Source organism: Globicephala melas, chromosome 5 (genome assembly GCF_963455315.2).
Source record: "Globicephala melas chromosome 5, mGloMel1.2, whole genome shotgun sequence".
Lineage (NCBI taxonomy): Eukaryota > Metazoa > Chordata > Mammalia > Artiodactyla > Delphinidae > Globicephala > Globicephala melas.
In genome coordinates this window covers 79,722,587-79,732,289 of record NC_083318.1, presented here as the reverse complement: position 1 = coordinate 79,732,289, position 9,703 = coordinate 79,722,587, and the positions used below count along the sequence as shown (strand labels likewise).

General features: G+C 32.8%; 1 long non-coding RNA gene across 1 annotated transcript in view; it reads left to right on the top strand.

The window, feature by feature from the left end:
• The first annotated feature begins 262 nt into the window (after positions 1 to 262).
• The window catches only part of LOC132597315 (uncharacterized), an 86,768-nt gene continuing 77,327 nt past the window's right edge, over positions 263 to 9,703 (top strand). The window contains exon 1 of the long non-coding RNA XR_009563860.1: positions 263 to 352. This is a non-coding gene — a long non-coding RNA (uncharacterized lncRNA). The remainder of the gene's footprint in view (positions 353 to 9,703) is intronic.

Here is a 9,703-nt window from a genome sequence, read left to right as displayed (position 1 = left end):
TAGATCATGTACTGTACCGTTTGCAACCAAACACAAAGAGCCCTCTTCTCATTTAACAGTTGGAGAAATATTACACAAAGAAGTAAAGTTTCTTGCTCAAAGTCACAGAGCATGAGAATGTCAAAACTAAGTCTTGAACCCAGGGAATCAAACTTTAGAATCCCTGCTTTTAAACAATGTCATATACAGCTGCTGTGGCTAGTAGTTTAGCATTCTTATCTTTTTTCTTTCCAGCAGATCTTAAATTCATTACTTTCTTTTCAGAAAACAGAATGGATAGAAAACTAACGCTGTAGCAGCACAATTTGGATGTCACCAGACCATTTCTCCTAATCATTGACCCTACCCTCAGGTAAGAGATGGTTTACTAAAATGGCCTTTCCCAGGAGGCTCAGTTTTTCTCAAATGTCTGCATTGTTTTAATAACCATTTAGATTGTGCTAAATATAAATAGTCAGATATTCTGGTGATTGTAATAACAGAAAGGTCCTAAATTCAGTGCTTGTCATTTAAAAAAAGATGCATCTTTTCTGAATTGCCATTCAGACTACTTCTTTTTCTTTGCTTCTTTCTCATTTTTCATAATATTAATTATTTTAAAAACACATACCCTGACTGCTCCACTGTTCTGTAAAATCCTTTCAGTAGCCATCCAGAATGTAAAGTTTCAATACAGATTTGATAATGAATGAGTATCAATAAAATGGGGTTAGTACCTCTCTCCCCGACCCTTTTTTAAAAATTAGACCCTGTTCTAATTGCTTTATAAATGTTAACTCATTTTATATCTAAAATAATTCTATGAAGTAAGGGCCATTAATATTCTCATTTTAAAACTGAAGAAACTGATACATAGAAAATCTGTTAAGTAATTTGCTCAAAGTCCCCAGGTAAGGGAACAGGACTTTAAAGCCAGGCAGTCTAGGTTCAGATTCTATGCTCTTAGCCATTACAGTATGATACATATGAAGTGACTCAGTATTGAATCAGCAGGCATTATATAAATATATTAAATTGAACTATATTTCTGATCCTTAAAAATGTCAATTTCACGTTTCAGCCAATAACATTTGAAGGTATACTTTGACCAAGAGAAAAGAGTAAATAGCTTTATTTTCTGTGAATGAGAAGTCACAATGTGAATAGAATAGACATGTTATAGAATAGTATATTCTCTACTGCTCCTATGATGGCTGTGTTTTCAAAAAATGATGGAAAGAGTAACTCTTTAGTGTCTCAACTTTCTAATCAATTTAACAATTGATTAGAAAGAGGAGGCAGCAAGGAGAACAGTGGATACGTAAATACAGCTGCAGTGATTCAATCTAGTGAAGAGTCAAAGACTGCCTTACAATTAGAGACAGATCCATGGTCAACAAGTCTGGGGGCTGACTGATCAATTAAAAGCAAATCCCTAAACAAATAGTTATTTACTTGGTGAGGTACTCTTATTTCAGCAGGAAATAACACAACAGCACAAAAAGCATTCTGCTTTGAACTTTGTAAGCTGATAACACAGTCTTTAGCATTGCTTGAATTTTGACATTAGAGATATGTATTTTTTCAGATGGTAGGCACTGAGCTCCAGCTCTCCATCTCCTTCCCCAGCACTCCCCTCCCCCACCCCACAGATAAATAACTTATCTTGGAAATATATTCTAGCTGAGAGAAAGGTTTGGTGTCGGCACTTCTAGAATCACCTTCACCACCTTTCTTGTGTGTGTGTGGTTTTTTTTTAGCAGTGCAACTTGGGACAAAACTAATTTCTCTATGTGTTAGTGTTCTCAATTAAATTTCTTTACTTGATTTTTCAATTACCATGTAATTGGTAACTGATCAAGTGATTAGGAGATATGTCTTTGGCTATGATATTGTCTCTGCACTCAAGGAAAATTAATAGAGGAAATCAAGACAATCTAAACAGATTATCTGCCTTGAAGTTTCAGAAAATTTTCAAAAACTATATGAAATAACAAATAAGGATTTTTTGGGAAACACACATCGTAATGTCACAGTATTTGAAAACATAAAATACAGGTGTAGTAATGAATAATAATAAACTTATTGAGCACCTACCCTGGGAAAGTCTCTAGGTCTCATCTTGGCTTTAAAGTGACAGTCATCACACATTTCTCTTTCATACTGCAGCATCCAGCCTTTTCCTGTGGACCCAACACTATTTGCCGACGTTCTCAGGGGTGGTACTGCTATAGAACAACAGGCATAGGTGGGATTTAGAATTAGTTACATAGCATACATAATTAATGCTTACTTTGACAATAAGAAAGTAAGAAAATGGATTTTGCATAAGAAATTTAAAGTAAACTTTGCCAGTGAGTGTGATGAGAAAGATGAGTTAGGCAAAATGTATTGATATATACTTACATTACATTAATAGGGTACGTATTTAGGCATTTATACTATGTAGTTGCCTAAAAATGTACCCTATTAATGTATTTCTAGATTAAAATATATTCATAAATTATCTTAGGTGTCTATTTATAACCAAGATATTTAAGACGTATTGTTACACAAGTTCAAATATATTGATTTTACATTTTTTTAATTAAAAAAAAATCAAAGGAAACCAAAGAAAAAATGAAGAATCCTAAAGACAAGCAAGGAAATTAAGCTTGTAAATAGCACGGAGGAAACTATCTGCCAAAGGCATATTGAGGAGTAAAGAAGATTGACTCAGGAAATGAGTCCAATGTTTAAGGAGCATGAAATGAAAAACAATATACAGTGTGCTGTTATAATGTTTTAAAGCACTGTGGGTTTTATGTTGGTGTTTATGGCAACATCCAATCTGCCTTAGAAACTTATTCTGACATTGTCTTGTACTAAGGGTGCATGTCAGAAAGCCTTTTCTCTCTCATGTCTACGGGAATCAGGCTCAGGAATAGATGTCCTATCTTAGTATCCTCAATAGTCATGCTTTATCAGATCTCAAGTATGGTGAAGTTTTTGGAGGATGTATAATAGGAGTTAAATAATAATAAATTTCACTCACCAGAAAGCATAACATAAACATGTTTGTGTGAAATATACCACATATTTGACTGGAATATCTCAGTAGACTTTCTGAGAATTTAGACTGCAGTAAAAGTAAATTAGCAATGACATCAAATACCTTCCTAAGTGAAACATAGTTCTCTATAAGTCTTTTTTAAGAGTAAAAATTATTCATTCATTCATTCATCAACATTTTTGGGGGTAAACTTAACAATAGTCAAGCACTGACTACCATACATCAGTTTCATTTTAAGGGGAAAATGAACAAGAAATCTTGAAAATTCATTCTGGCTATCTTTTGCTGCACTTTAAAAACTGGGGACCAACCAGCTCATTATATGTTGGGTGATGCCTTCACCCAACATCATTGAAACCTAAAAGCTTACTTTGCAGTGTCTGAAAACATAATTTATTTCAGCTTCAGTTTTATGAATTTATCTGTAATAAGAATCAACCAATTAATCATAATATGTGTGATTCAATTTAAAAGTTACTATCAAGCTTTTGCAGCATGATTCTATAGTGAAGCAAATTAATTAATTAATTAATTTAGGCCAAATTAATTACTCTTTGTTTATTCTAAAGATGATTTTGGCAATTATAATCCTAATTATAGAAATATTGAGGAAGAAAAAAGTTTTATCTTTTAAAAATTCATATTATGATCCTTAGTCATATTCAGTAGCTTCTTAGATATTTTATATATAAAAATAAATTATGTAAATATATATTATAATATTAAATTATAAATATTCCAAAATAATAATTTTCTTGTTTACTTGCTTTTGTTTTTATCTATCTTCCTCACTGTAATGTAAACTTGTTACGAATGGAGACCATGTTGATATAGTTCACTTGACTCATAGTTAACTATCAATAATTATTACTGAATGAATGAATTTGTGAATTCCTTCTGTCTTGTGATGTATTCTAAACAAAAACACACCAGAGAAGCTCCCATAGATTTAAAAAATAGCAAGCCATAATTAAAAAGGAATTTTGGACAGCCCAATTAAATTACAGCCCTAATGTCTAGATGACATACTAATAATAGTATAAGTCAAAAATTGCTTTAGTTACAAACAAAATCAACCCAATTCTAATTAGCAAAAAAAAAAAAAAAAGACGTTAATTGTTTATGTAATGAGATAAGCCAAGGGTTCATTTGAATCTGGTATGCTTGGATCCAGGGACTCAAACAACATCCATCAGTGTTCCATTTTCCTTTTCATCTATTGGACATGCTTAATTTCAATGATGGGATAGAGATTCTCTGATTTCCCAGGACTTACACCTGCCAGGTTGGTAATCCCATGAGAAATAAAATACTTTCTTGAATATCTCAGGTTGATTTGCCCAAGGAGAATTTTGATTAACCTGCACTAGTTATATGCCCATTTCGAATAGATAACCTTCCCAAGGGGTACTTCTGTTCCCTGGGTTTTAGGTCATGTTCTCATTTGCAAGGGCAAATTACACAAAATTGATTGACCCTAGAAAGGCAGGAATGCTATTGGATGAAAAATAAAAATGTGCTAGGAAAATTAGTAAATAATGTTTCTTCTACCCACTTCTTGCCAAAAACCAGTGCTAAGTTTCATTTTTAATTAAGGCTTTGCTAAATGAATACTTTAATTCCTTAATGGCTTTGATGAATGTCTTCTAATAGATAACTTTTTGTTATCCCCCTCATATACATTTTGCCTACAATGTTTAAGTCATATAGGCAATGGCTACTCTGTTGACTAGTAAGAATTAACCTTCTTTGTGTTTTATATATGAGACAAATATAAGAATGTTCACATAGAAATTTATCATTTAAAACAATGCATATGATTGGTCCGTAATACTCTTGGAATATCTTCCTATCCAAGGATACCAAGCAAAAATTAAAATTTAACCTTTTTATGTGATTTTGAAGATGAAAAATTTTGAATATAGACATCTGCCTGATTGGAGTGGAATCATTACATCTATTAGTAGCAATGATACAATGACCTTTGATAAACTAGATTTCCCAGAAGTTCATAGATATTAGTGTTTGGTTCTTTAAAAAGTAGCAATGATTAAGAGGCTGATAAAGTAAAAAAGTATGATTTTTTTTTCTATTGTGGTCTGTTGTGTTTTAAAAAAGCATCAAAGTGAGAAATGACAGTTATTAAGAATAGAAATATATATTTTCATTATTTTAGTCCTTCTTGTGAGAATGTGTTAAAGCAGATCTTGCCTAGGGCTCTAACATCCACTGTGTAACAGAGTAATACATTTGAAAACTTTGTATGTTTTTTGATATTTAAAAACGGCCTTTTTGAAATTTTGTTTCTAGGTAGATATTATTTACAGTTTGTGGGACACGATGAATTCAGTCTATAAATCAACCTCCAGGAACACAAATCTTGTTGGCTGCCATGTTAGTAAATCAACTCACCTAAATAATCCTGAGACTCTGATAATGATTCAGGCTGTGGGCTTGGAAATTTAGCTATTGCCTCACTGTGAACTTGATCTTCTGACGTTTTAATGGATTGAGGTCCTATTTCTGATGGTTCAGTTTATACATGCACATAAACTATTTTGAGCACATCAGAGCTGAGAGCTAAGAGCTAATGTTCAGGTTTGGAGTCAAACTGTCTGTCCTTTGAACTAAGTAGGTAGGGGTAAAGTGGACATCTAAGGAGTTTTCATTATAAGTGCAATTACTGCACTAGATAATATAATATATACATGTACAACAGAACAAAACAAAGTAACACTGAAACAATGGATACCCTGGAGGGGATGATATGTTTCCAGGAACTTCCCCATCTCTTCAAGTCAACTAATTTTATTATTTATTTATTGTATATGCTGTGCATGTGTGTATGTGTGTGTATTAAAACAAAATGAATGTTGTTACTCAAAGGCATAAAAGCAACTTCCAAGAACATGGAGTCTGATGTTTGAAGCACTTTAATTCCAATTTTTTCCTTGTGTCTGGAATTGTTCGGCAATAAATCGTGTTCTATACTACTTCAATTACTAGTGTTTTCAGATCTGACTGCACTTAATTGCTAAAGACATGATCTGCTAAAAGCTACATCTGGAAACAATGTCACTCTCTGTGTTTGGCATTTGAAAGTTGGACTTAGGTTAAATGAATACTTTTAACTACAAAGCTTTGGAAAAAAAAAAATTACTGCCGCCATACACTTTCTATGGATTTAACTTAAAACAAATTTTGTATGCTGTTTATTTATTCAGTATTTATTTTCTGAACTGCCTAGGTGTGTTCTACCTTTATCTTATCTTTATCTGTGTATCTAACCATAGTTTCCCAGATAATTGCCTCCCTGGTATTAAGAGCAGATCTGGTCTTTTCTATGCATCAATTTTATACATGAACGTGGTATGCAAAATGGCGAACTTAGCCTTTAGAATGTCAAAGGCAGTGAAGGGTGTTCCCATTCAAGAACAATTTTAATTTTACAAGTAGCACAGGAATTGTTTTGAATTTGTCTTATAGAATTAAAATTCATGCTTCTGTTCAATCCGTAATTATTTGGACTCTTCACAGAATAGCTGGTGAACATGGCTCATACCCCATGGAGCCCATCAGTTGGGCAGATTCTATATTTTGAACCATAGATTTGCTTCACACGGCAAAGATGCCTGGGCTTTAAAAAATTACTGTGGGTAACATTTTTGTCTTGCTTCCTTGAGGGTGAATCAATCCAAAGGTAGGAGTGATGTAAAATTGGCAGTATATTTAGTTTAAAATATATCTTTATAAAGTATGGGTAATCTAGATATTAGTGAAAGAGGACAAAATTTGATGTGAAAATAAAATAATTTCTATTGCCTTTTTCCCCTGATTAATGGCATTATTTCTGATGTGATTAATTTTCAGTGACATAATAAGAGACATGATTGTATTTTCCACTTCACTATGATATTAAATGTTTTGCTTATGGCAAAAAAATCTAGTTTTAGCAGAAATCCCTGGTTTTTTATTCCTTTCCCTAAGTGTTAAGTAATTTGACAAGGCCAGCCTTACGTTACATCTTCTTAAATTGATTGAGGCTAGAAAAACATTAGAATAAGATACCCTACAACCCAATTCATTTCTGACATGTGATTTATAAGCTAGAGTTAAACTTGTTGATTAAAAAACAAAGTAAAATCAGAGAAATCTGAATGACATCATTCACTGCAAGAGAAACAGCTTCCTCAACCATTTATATTCCTGATAGTAAGCTAATAGACAAATAAAGCTTACTAAAGAATCAGTGCTATGTGTCATTTTGGCGTAGTAATTAATGCTATATTTGACAGAAATCAGATGCTTATTGTTCACCACAGAGGATGAGCAGTTTATATCTTCAGAATCTACTAGCTGCATGGCAAGACATTATAGGGTAAATTGTTTATATTGTTAATTATATCAACAGAATATTGCATTATATCAGCCTACCCATTCTGGAATATTTGCTTTGATGGTAATGTATGCATTATACAGTTGAATCAATTTAAAATCAACACTGTGCTTCTGTGCGGATTGTTTAAATCGTATTAGTTTAGTAGAGCGCTTACTGATGGGAGATAAAGATTGAATGGTCAACAGAGGTCTTCTCTTTGAATGTAACACTTCTGAGTATTAATGAAATTATTCGTGGCCGAGAGATGAAAGAACTGATATCCTGATATCTGCATTTCTATTACAATGATGCTGCAATTGAGAAGCATTTTCCCTAAAGCCTGTAAAATTTACCATTAAAGAAAAGCCACTCCTTCAGATAATGTTTTATAGATATTTGAGGTGATTCTCTGAATACATTGAAGTTATTTTCCCAAGTTTTCTGTTAACTCTGATATGTATCTGCAGTACTCTCATGCTGTCATAAAGAAAAGGCTACTGACGTCACACATTTAAAATATCAGAATATCATGTAATAAATCTTTCCTGGACTTATGTGATAATGAGGTAATCAATTATTTTTGATCTGAAAAAGTGATGAGAACTTTAAAACTTCTAAACTTCTTTGTATTTTCTTGCTTCTGGTGAATTAAGAGTAATAGAGACAACCTTACATGTCTGGGTTCAATGACCTGAATCAAGTAAGAGTTGTGCAGAGCACTGGATTTAATACAGACAATTCCTCTAAAACGAGAAGGAAAATGTGATGCCATACAGAAAACTATGGGATATGGAGATATGGACTAGAGAGCGTGCATATAACCTACATATTCTGACTTGCAATTGCTATTCAGATTTAACTGCCTAAGTGCTTTCTGGTCATCTGCGTGCCTTTGACAGAAACAAAGCACAATGAATAAAAGTGAATATGTTTTTATATAACTTGCCATACTGACGTACAATATTGACTACCTTTACTTTTATTTGTAGTGGCTTTAAAGAGGAACAATAAAGAACAGAAAGCATTCAGGTATTTTAAAGAAATTTTCTGAATAATTTGGTATAATAGTAATAATGTTTAGCAAGCAGTTAAAGATATTTGGTAAGCATTTCTCTGTGATGTCTCTGAATGATTTACATTGATAATTTAATTTTTCCACATTGTTACAAGATTGTACCATTGCTAGGGGTGCAAGAAGTTAGAGCCATATTAAACTTGGAGTAAAATATCATGAAGAAACTTCAAAAAATGATGTATCTATACAACATGTTTTCATCAATTTTTTTCATTTCCATTTCTTGTAAATAGAAAGGAAATTTTATTCTGTTTGACTGACAAACCATCTCATACTGTACCTAAAATATTACTCTGTTTACCAGCAAGAAAAGAATCATTAGGCTATATAAACACAAACTTTAACTGTACATTTTATTTTCCTGTATTAGTCAGTACATGCAAATTTTATTTCTTTTTTCATTACTAGCAGTCTCTTCAGATTTCTAGTTTAACTGGCTTAAGAATTTTTTAACATATATTTGAGCTACTCTCAATTTTCATTTTTTTCAATGTCTCTTTACCTTTAGAAGAAATAAGTCTGTTTTCAACATGTTTTCTTCTGCTTTCTGATGGCGAAAAGGGGGATAAACACATCCCATCCTATCTCCTTGTTCCATTACCCAGTTGCCCTTTCGTTTCTCAAGAGGCAACAGTGTCTCTCATAAGGTTATTGCTGCTTTATTTATCTGTAAAACCTTTTATCATCTATCTCAATGCCCTTTGTATTCCCCATTTTATTTTGTGTCTTTACTTTCTGGATCGTTTTCGTGTGTTCCCTAAATCAAACAGGCTGTTTCTGCAAGGTTAATATCCTATGTACATTTTTTTTTTTCGGTCTTTGATCATTTTCACCATCTCCCTGGTCCTTCATATGGTTCATTTACAACTTCACATAAAAGTTCATTTCTTTGAATTCCCTGAAATCAACCCGTGAATACTTTATGTTTTCTCCTCAGCTCTATCTCGCTTACAACTTCGTTATTCAACGTATTTCCTTTAGCAGAACATACATTTATCCCACTGTGTCTTTTTCCTCCTGGGGTTTGTTTGGCCTCTCTTGAAGGACCTTGTGTAGGATTTTTGTTTTGGGACCAACAGATCCAGATACCATTCAGAATGAAAGCTGTTCTGATCTTTTATTTTATTTCAACCTGTTTCTTGTGAGGCAGCAGCAAACATTTCAAAATGGCTTTTACCTCTTCCTCACCACAAAGTAAATAGTCTCGGGCAAGGATGAG